The sequence below is a fragment of the Eptatretus burgeri genome, chromosome 1 (genome assembly GCF_056783735.1).
Source record: "Eptatretus burgeri isolate ZD-2024b chromosome 1, Ebu_testis_v1, whole genome shotgun sequence".
Classification (NCBI taxonomy): domain Eukaryota; kingdom Metazoa; phylum Chordata; class Myxini; order Myxiniformes; family Myxinidae; genus Eptatretus; species Eptatretus burgeri.
The window spans coordinates 105,504,355-105,513,988 of NC_140961.1; the positions used below are offsets into that span (position 1 = coordinate 105,504,355).

A 9,634-nucleotide genomic window follows, 5' to 3' on the forward strand; every position below is an offset into this window, starting at 1 on the left:
ACGTCCTGTGTCGAGGCCCAACAAAGCCTCAGAATGGCCTCCCCAGAGTTCGGCGATCTTAACACCAAGTGGGTCCAGCGGCCCACAGCGACAGCAAGGGGATGGATGGTGCGGAGGGGTACATCTCCTAATCTACCCTAACCATTTAACTGTTAAACTACCCCGGGGCTTTCAACAAGCGCCTCTCGCTTAAACTATTGGTTCTAACAACCCAGATTCCCGTCGCCTGTGTTGGTGTCCTCACAATTTCGGGCCTCGCCCCCCAATTTTCTCTCCGTGCCCTCACACGGTCTCCTGGCTGGGACACGTGGCTCTCTCTGGCAGGCACGACCCTCTGCCGAATCTCCCGCTATGGCACCCCCGGGCACTACACTGCCTCCGAGCCTACCAGCTCCCTAACACCGGGGAGTGCCCCCCATGGCACCTCCCCTGAAACGCACACGTGGCAGGCCGGCCTCCCGGGCCCCTTTCCGAGGGTCACCCGTGCCCACAACACTGCCCACGCGGCTCATGGCGCCCCGGGCCCCCGCACCAAGCAGGCGCACCCGTGCCCACTACTCTATCCCGGCCCCCCATGGGCCCATGGCCTACCACGGCCGACTAGCCTGGTGCCCGGGGTACCCACTCAGCGATACTCACCTTTCGCAGCCACGCTCCCAAGCCCGTCAACAGGGCTCCTGCACCCCTCCAAATGGGTCTCGAGCCTACTTTCCCACCAACAACAAAACGACCTCCATTTTTCAATTTGACTAACCCCCTAACTCACTCTACACTGACCCCGGGGGTCCCTTGGGCGGGAGTCACTCCTCCCCCCAATCACTCATCGCACCATGCATTCCCCATTCACTCCACACACAGACCCGCTGGCCTCACTCACTCACCAAGCACATGCCTCACAACTCACCAACTTTTCAACACACACTGCTGAACTCTGCCATCCTTCTAACTACCTCCCCTAACTAACTCGTGCTCCCACGTCGTCCCTTAAACTACAGCACGTTCCATTTAACTCTACGTAGCTAAGCTACGTCCCCTCTACACATCCAAAGTCTGTCTCTGTCTCCAAATCATCAAAAATCATTTCCCATTTTCCCATCCTAAATCTGGCTACAATCCCTCTAACTAATCCATTCCACGGACTCCATGAGGACTTACCCCTGCCCCATGAAGTCGGTCTAGCTAAGCTAACCCTTCCCCCTAACTAGTTTCCATCCTGTGCCCCGGGTAAGGGGGTCTTTCACCCCTTGCCCAGGAATCCTGTGTACCCGAAAGTGAGGCTTGTTTTTTTTCTTTTTTTTTTTCATGCGCAGCACCTGCGCGGCAACTCAGAGCTCGCGCACTTTGCACCTGGCCGTGACGTCATGCAGCTGCACGTGTTCCTCGTCCCTCCTTGGACGGTACCATCCGGCAGAGATACCACTCCTGCCGGATTCCAACCACACGTGCAGCCATGACGTCACCGTGCGCATAAAAAAAACACAAGCCCCACGTCTCGAGGGGTTTCCCACGCGAACACATGTGCTTTGCCCGTTGGAGCTTAACACACACGATCGCGTGGAGAACCCATCCGGTCCAAATCCATTTACCTGCCTAAACTTTGTCCGTCCGCGGGATCGGCAAATCCACCGCGTGCGTTTCCGGACCGGGACTTCACTCTCGCAAGCGAGCACGTGGCGGTCTCGTGCGTTGCACAGCACGAACCGCGTGCTCACTGCTGGGTGAACCCGGCACGGTCCACGAAACAGCTACAGCCGCTACCCGGCTTTCTCTCCTCTGTCGCCGTCTCCGTCTCCATTCCACACACGCACACCTGCGTGTCACGACGCACACAGTCCACTCCATCACATTCACACGGGGAGACGCGGCTGCGTGCTCCCGCATGCCAACCGACATCTCCCTCACATACCGCTCTCTCACACACACGGTCTCCCTTGCACTCGGCCGTTCACTCACGCGTGCCTCACTACTCACACAAACCATACTATTTACACACGCGGGGGCACTCACCCGCGGTGCCTCATCCACACTGGCCGTTTCACTCACACACACGGCCTCTTCCACACACGGTGCCTCATCCACACACGGCGTGCTGGGAAGCACGCACTCCGGCACCATCGCCACCACACCACTCACACACGGGGTCGCTTCCACACACGGGGCCTCACCCACACACGCGGGGGCACTAACCCGCGGTGCCTCACTCACACTCCGTGCCTCATCCACACACGGCGTGCTGGGAAGCACGTACTCCGGCACCATCGCCACCACACCACTCACACGTGGTGCCTCACTCATACTGGCCGTTTCACTCACACACACGGCCTCACTCACACACGGTGCCCCATCCACACCCGGCGTGCTGGGAAGCACGCACTCTGGCACCATCGCCACCACACCACTCACACGTGGTGCCTCACTCATACTGGCCGTTTCACTCACACACACGGCCTCACTCACACACGGTGCCCCATCCACACCCGGCGTGCTGGGAAGCACGCACTCTGGCACCATCGCCACCACACCACTCACACACGGGGTCGCTTCCACACACGGTGCCGCACTCACACCTTGCACCACACACACAGGGACAACCACACTGGGGATTTGTGTCCCCACAAGGGTCTCCGGGGCCTCTATACCCCCCAAGCTCTCCGTGCATCCGTCCACAGCACTCGTCCCCTCAACCTCGCAAAACACGACCGAACTCACCTGGTCGTGACTCGCCTCAAGGGGGCAGACTCCCTCCCCTCGTTCCTGGAGGAGGCCATCCAGGTGCTCGCACCGGGTCCCTGCACGCTCCGCGAGCTCACCCCCCAATTTTCTCTCCGCTACCTCTGTGTGTGTGTGTGTGCATCACTTACCCCGTCTTCCTCGTGTAGTCTCTCCTCTATGGTTCCCTTCCCGGCTACCGTCACTGCCAACTCTTCACCCTTTACCTCCCTTGTCTCAACTATTATTTCTGTTGTCGTCACCTCGTGTCTCGTCTCACAGGTTTTGGTCTCCCCATTTAATTTTTCCCTTTCGGTCATCGTCACGACCCTCGCCCAACACGTTCCACGAATTATTTTTTCACCCGCCTCCACCGCGGGCCTGTCAGCCGTTGCACCCCCACCCAGCTCGTTTGCTCCCACACGTGGAGTCGCCATTCCCAGCTCCCTGGTCACGGCCTTCATGCCCGCCTGCAGGCATCGGCCCATGTTCTGCGTCTCACCCCGTAGTTCTTTCATTTCTTTTCTCATTTTCTGTGTATTCGCATCCATCGTCGTTTTCACTTCATTCATTTGCTTGTTCATGTCTTTCATTTCGTTTTTCATTTCATTTGTATTTGTATCCATCGTCGTTTTCACTTCATTCATTTGTTTGTTCATTGCCGCCAGCATGGCGCATAGCTGGGCAATGTTGGATGCACTCAGCTGAGCCGTTTCGGCAAGGGTTGGGGAAGGGTCTTGGTGGAGAGGGGGGGGAGGTGTCATACACCGCGGCCGCTGCCGCACCCACCTCGGGCCCTGGGTTCAGTTGGGCGAGTCCGTGTTCCTGCACAATCAACATTTCCTGCTCGGGGATTCCATCCTGGACCATGGACTCTACATTATTACACATATACATTTCTAATACCCCCGGCTCCCGCTCGCCTTGAGACGCCATCTTGCTTCTCGTGAAGGGTTAATTTGCTCGCTCGTAATTTGGAGGGAATCGGGGGTCGCTTCTCTCACCCCTGGACCGATTCCCGTGAATTTAGCCGGAGACAGGACAGCCCGTTTTCCTGTTCTCCGATACCAGTGCCGCGAGGAGGGCGATGAGTTTGCATCGCACGACCTGACACCAGTGTTGCGGTCTTCGCGCCCGCCGGCGTGCGACGGCCACGTAACTCGAATCGCGGCACGTCGCCCACCGGACGGACAATCCAGTCGTGACCCTCTCGGACTAACGCCGGGAACCAGTCACGGGTGGACCTTTCGGTCTCACCGCGATCGAGCCAATCAGCCCCCGCGTGGGATAGGGTTGCTCGCCAAATTCGAACTACCTAAGTACCCACGCGGAGGGTAGACCGGGCGATCGCACCTCGCCGCAGGTCGACTTCGGACACGGGCCACTTAAGCGACCCGTTCCGTACTATCAGAATAACCGAGCGGTGTTATCGTCGACCTCGACGGTTCGATTAATTATCGGGCGTACTCAGCCCACTACCAATCCTTTACGTGAAGCAAGATGAGGGTTCAATGGGGGAAAAGACGAAGCGAAGCGGGAGAACAGTTCAACAATAAAGCACATTTATTCGCGACGAACGGAAAGCACACAAATACAATTCCACCAAATGCACACAAAAAAAAGAAAACACAATTCCATTTACACAAAAAGCAAACATAAAAGTGAAAACACAGTGCAGAGCTAATACCGACTACCGAGCACACGACAACACTTATACAATTCTACTTCACAGACGGCGCCGACAACACATACCCAAAACCAAGGAAAAGAAATCCCCCAAGAATGGGGCAGGCCTGAGGCCGAGACCGGGTCGGGCCTACCCGTCTGGTGATGAGACGCGGAGCGGCGATGGCCCCGCAACCCGCGGGCCTCGTGGACAGTGCCTGGCTGGGGGTGGGAACGGGGCCCCTTGGTCGCACTATCTCAGCGCGGGGGGAAACAGGAGGGGGTTGCTGATGCTCGGGGTATAGAGGATCTTTATTATCCCTGGTGTGCGTCTCCACCTCGGCCAGGTCGCGCTGCCGGCCTCCCTCGGGCGTGCAGCTCCTGGCACCGACGCGAGCACCCCCTCGTCCGACTCTCCTCAGCTTCTCCAGCCACTGCAGGCTTCGGGCTCCAGACTTCTTTCGTTCTCGTTTGCGACTCTCTCGTTCCGACTCCTCGTTCTCGTTCTGCTGACTCTCTCGTTCCGACTCCTCGTTCTCGTTCTGCTGACTCCCTCGTTCCGACTCCTCGTTCTCGTTCTGCTGACTCCCTCGTTCCGACTCCTCGTTCTCGTTCTGCTGACTCCCTCGTTCCGACTCCTCGTTCTCGTTCTGCTGACTCCCTCGTTCCGACTCCTCGTTCTCGTTCTGCTGACTCTCCTCTGACTGACGAACACCGTCCTTTTATCCCCCCGTAACTTCGCCTTTGACCCCCTCCCTTTGACCTTTCACCTCGCTCCCCATTGGCCCGAGAAAAAGTGGGCGTGAAGGCTTTTTGATCCACAAATTTGCATATATCGATCGCCCTGGGGGCGGGGCCACTTCGCCCCTCGCTCACCGATTGGACGGCAAAAAGTGGGCGTGTGTCGTTTTTGATCCGTTTTTGAAGCAGAAAATCCGTGGTTTTGTACACGCTGTTCAACGTGCGCCCTACACGAGTCCAGCATCGGTGCCCATGAGTGGCGCGAGATGACGGTGATGCGATGGTGGCGAGTTGTGACGGTAAAGGTCGTGGCGGTTGTGGTGAAGCGGCGTTGTGGTTGGTGGTTGTTGTCGTGGTTGTGATCATGGCGGTTGGTCCAAAATAAAGATAGTAAAAGAAAAACGGCTATCCTGAAGAGTCGCAGCTCGCATAAATGACATGTATTCCCACTAGACAACGGGTTTGGGCCTAACTACACATGCACTTACCGAGATACCTCACCTAAGGGACCTGAATGGTGGTTTGCGAATCTGGTAACCACAACTATATATATATATATATATATATATATATATATATATATATATATATATATATATATATATATATATATATATATATATATATATATATATATATATATATATATATATATATATATATACATATACAGTAAACTCTCTCCGTCCGCTGGGGTTACGTTCCTCTAAACTTTTTCGTTACGTTACGTTCCTCACTTTTTGCACTATCATCACTTTCATCACTTCTTTATTCTGCTTTTCAGCAGATGCACCACTTAATGGAAGTTTTGGACCCATGATTAAATAAACAGAATACAAAGTATTGCTGCGGTTCGAGGAACCGCATGCCGACAAGGCAATGGCATCCAGCATATAGTGGTCCCAAGACAGTTATTCCATTAATATATGTTTCGATCGTCCCTTCCCTTTTGTCTTGTGGGTCAAATAGGATGTGCGTTGTGGGAATCTCATAGCTAGGTTTGCTTACACCACGAACTTCATTTCTACTCTTCTTTTCTACTTATTTCTGAGGTAAATCCGAATTTGGATAATCGCGTAGGCCAACACATACAGCACGTGCGTGGCTGGAGGAGGGAATAGAAAGCTGCAACACCACATGAGCAGCGACAGTGCAGCTGCAAGGAAACAGCAATATCCGGGAATGAACCACGGCCGCAAGCTCGAGGTGACCGTCGAATGTTTTCCAATGATCTGGGATGACATTGCCGGTTGCATTGCAAAGGCATCCAAACGAATATCTCTTAAAAAGGCTTCACGGATGTTGTTTTACAGAACACAGAAGCAAATGACCCAATATCGGCAAGAGCATGGCTAGTAGCTTGGTGCCAATAGCTATATCGTCAGAGGCCGATAATAGTAAAACGCCACCACGCCATGATGCACGGGACGCAGGTGTGCAAGATACTGGCGGAGCGTTCTGTGCAACCCATTTCTGGACTAATTATATTGGCATTCTCTTTTCCCTCCATTTCTCCATCTGAAACTAATATCTATATCCTTTTTTCATTCCAAACCCCCATCTAATTATTATATCCGATCATTCTCGACAAATCCTGACACAGATCGGTGTTGGCCCCACGCATACAATAGCAGAACCGGGCGAACGCGAGTGCTGACCACGTGGGCCGTGGCGGATCCACGCATACTGCGCGAAACATGCACAGATTTATCCTAACACTTTACCGTCGGTCCTCACGTGTTCCCCACAGATGGCAGACGTTTTCTCGCCTCTCCACCGGCGAAGCCGTGATCAGGCAGAGGCGTGCTGTCCAGTCCAGATCGCTTGGACCGTGTGACGCATCACGGAGCAGGCATTGATCAGTGCTAATCAGAGGAGCCCGGGCAGGCATGTGGGACCGACGCCTCCCTCAGCCAGTCATCAGGGCATGGCCCGGGGGTTCTTACAAGGCAATTCATGACACGGAGTTTGGTGTAGGCGATTCATATCTGGTCGTGAGATCAGAGTGAGACATTTTTACGCTTGGGGCAATCTTGCCGGAAGTGGAATGTTGCCTTTTCCGGCCATCATGGCCGGGCCGCGCAGGGGGCTGGGGCCAGAGCACCCGATGCGGATGACAACGCATCACTTTGGGGTGGCCTCTCCACTCCGCACGGCGGGGCCTATAAAGGTCAGAGCGGGGCCGTTCGTTCTCTCGTTCTCTCGTTCTCTCGTTCTCTCGTTCTCTCGTTCTCTCGTTCTCTCGTTCTCTCGTTCTCTCGTTTTTTCTCTCGTTCTCTCGTTTTTTCTCTCGTTCTCTCGTTTTTTCTCTCGTTTTTTCTCTCGTTCTCTCGTTTTTTCTCTCGTTCTCTCGTTTTTTCTCTCGTTCTCTCGTTCTCTCGTTTTTTCTCTCGTTCTCTCGTTCTCTCGTTCTCTCGTTCTCTCGTTCTCTCGTTCTCTCGTTTTTTCTCTCGTTCTCTCGTTCTCTCGTTCTCTCGTTCTCTCGTTCTCTCGTTCTCTCGTTCTTTCTCTCGTTCTCTCGTTCTTTCTCTCGTTCTCTCGTTCTTTCTCTCGTTCTCTCGTTCTTTCTCTCGTTCTCTCGTTCTTTCTCTCGTTCTCTCGTTCTTTCTCTCGTTCTCTCGTTCTTTCTCTCGTTCTCTCGTTCTCTCGTTCTTTCTCTCGTTCTTTCGTTCTTTCTCTCGTTCTTTCTCTCGTTCTTTCTCTCGTTCTTTCTCTCGTTCTCTCTCTCGTTCTCTCTCTCGTTCTCTCGTTCTCTCGTTCTCTCGTTCTCTCGTTCTCTCGTTCTCTCGTTCTCTCGTTCTCTCTCTCGTTCTCTCGTTCTCTCGTTCTCTCTCTCGTTCTCTCGTTCTCTCGTTCTCTCTCTCTCTCTCTCGTTCTCTCTCTCTCTCTCTCTCTCACTCTTTTTTCCCTTCCTCGTCTCCCGCACGTGTTGAACTTCGTCGTTGCCTGAACTCCGCCATCCTGTCGTCGTCTGGACTCCGCCCTCCTGTCGTCGTCGCCTGGACCCCGCTCTTCTGTCGTCGTCGCCTGGACCCCACCCTCCTGTCGTCGTCGCATGGACCCCGCCCTCCTGTCATCGTCGCATGGACTTCGCCCTCCTGTCATTGTCGCATGGACTCTGCCCTCCTGTCGTCGTCGCATGGACTCTGCCCTGCTATCGTCGTCGCATGGACTCCGCCTTCCTGTCATCGTCGCATGGACTCTGCCCTCCTGTCGTCGTCACATGGACTCCGCCCTCATGTAATCGTCGCCTGGACCCCACCCTCCTGTCGTCGTCGCCTGGACCCTGCCCTCCTGTCGTCGTCACCTCGAACCCGCCCTCATGTCGTCGTCGCCTGGACCCCGCCATCCTGCCGTCGTCGCCTGGACCCTGCTCTTCTGTCATCGTCGCATAGACTCCGCCCTCCTGTCATCGTCGCATGGACTCCGCCCTCCTGTCGTCATCGCATAGACTCCACCCTCCTGTCGTCGTCGCATGGACTCCGCCCTCCTGTCGTCGTCGCATGGACTTCGCACTCTGTCTATGTCGCATGGACTCTGCCCTCCTGTCGTCGTCGCATGGACTCCGCCCTCCTGTAATCGTCGCCTGGACCTCACCCTGCTGTCGTCATCGCCTGGACCCTGCCCTCCTGTCGTCGTCACCTCGAACCCGCCCTCATGTCGCCGTCGCCTGGACCCCGCCCTCCTGTCATCGTCGCATGGACTCCGCCCTCTGTCGTCGCATGGACTCCGCCCTCCTGTCGACTCTGCTCTCCTGTCGTCGTCGTCTGGATTCCGCTCTCCCAGCTCAAGTCCCTCCTTCACACGGATGGTGGCATCTCGACGCGAGCTGCACGAAACCCGACAAAGCGAGTGACGACGTGCCAGTTGTCAGGGAGGTATCGCACCACGGAGCAGCCCCCCCAAACGTATTGGTGGCTCGTTCGGGCAATCAATTGTACAAGGTACCGAGAGACTGTAGCCTCAACTCCTCTCCCTTCTTGCTTCAATAACTTCTCTTCATCGGGTTTTGTGTCTGTGTGTGTGGGTGTGCATGTGTGTTGTCCTGACGCCTGTCCCCATAAGTTAAGATTGCAGAAGATTGATATTTCTTGTTAAGTCTTGTCTGTGTCTGCTTTCGTAAGTTGCTTGTAATTTTGCCACACCTCTCACCATTCTTTGTATCCCTGCATTACACACCCCAATAAAACTATTAAATGTGCCACATACCTTTCCTCGCTTGTAAATAAATTATAAGAAATGTTCCCAGCTCGTTATAGTCTTTTCTTGCATTGATCCAGCATGGTCCGAATCCGAGCTTAGCCGGGACTTTATTCCCAATGATCCATTCCTTTTAGCCAGTAGGTCCTTGGCAGTGTCGCTTGGCTGCATCCGGTCCGGACAAGGCATACTGAGGGCGTGTTCCCCGGTAATTAAATCACATGATTAATTAGGTAGCCTGGTTAACCCATAGACGGGAGGACCGTAGGTCACGCGTTTGAGTTATTGGCGTCGACGGTCAGTTAGCGATGCACCACGT

General features: G+C 54.7%; 1 long non-coding RNA gene across 1 annotated transcript in view; it reads right to left on the reverse strand.

Moving 5' to 3' along the window:
• The window catches only part of LOC147035121 (uncharacterized), a 24,865-nt gene extending 17,493 nt beyond the window's left edge, over window positions 1-7,372 (reverse strand). The window contains exon 1 of the long non-coding RNA XR_015061389.1: window positions 6,840-7,372. This is a non-coding gene — a long non-coding RNA (uncharacterized LOC147035121). The remainder of the gene's footprint in view (window positions 1-6,839) is intronic.
• Window positions 7,373-9,634: the final 2,262 nt, after the last annotated feature.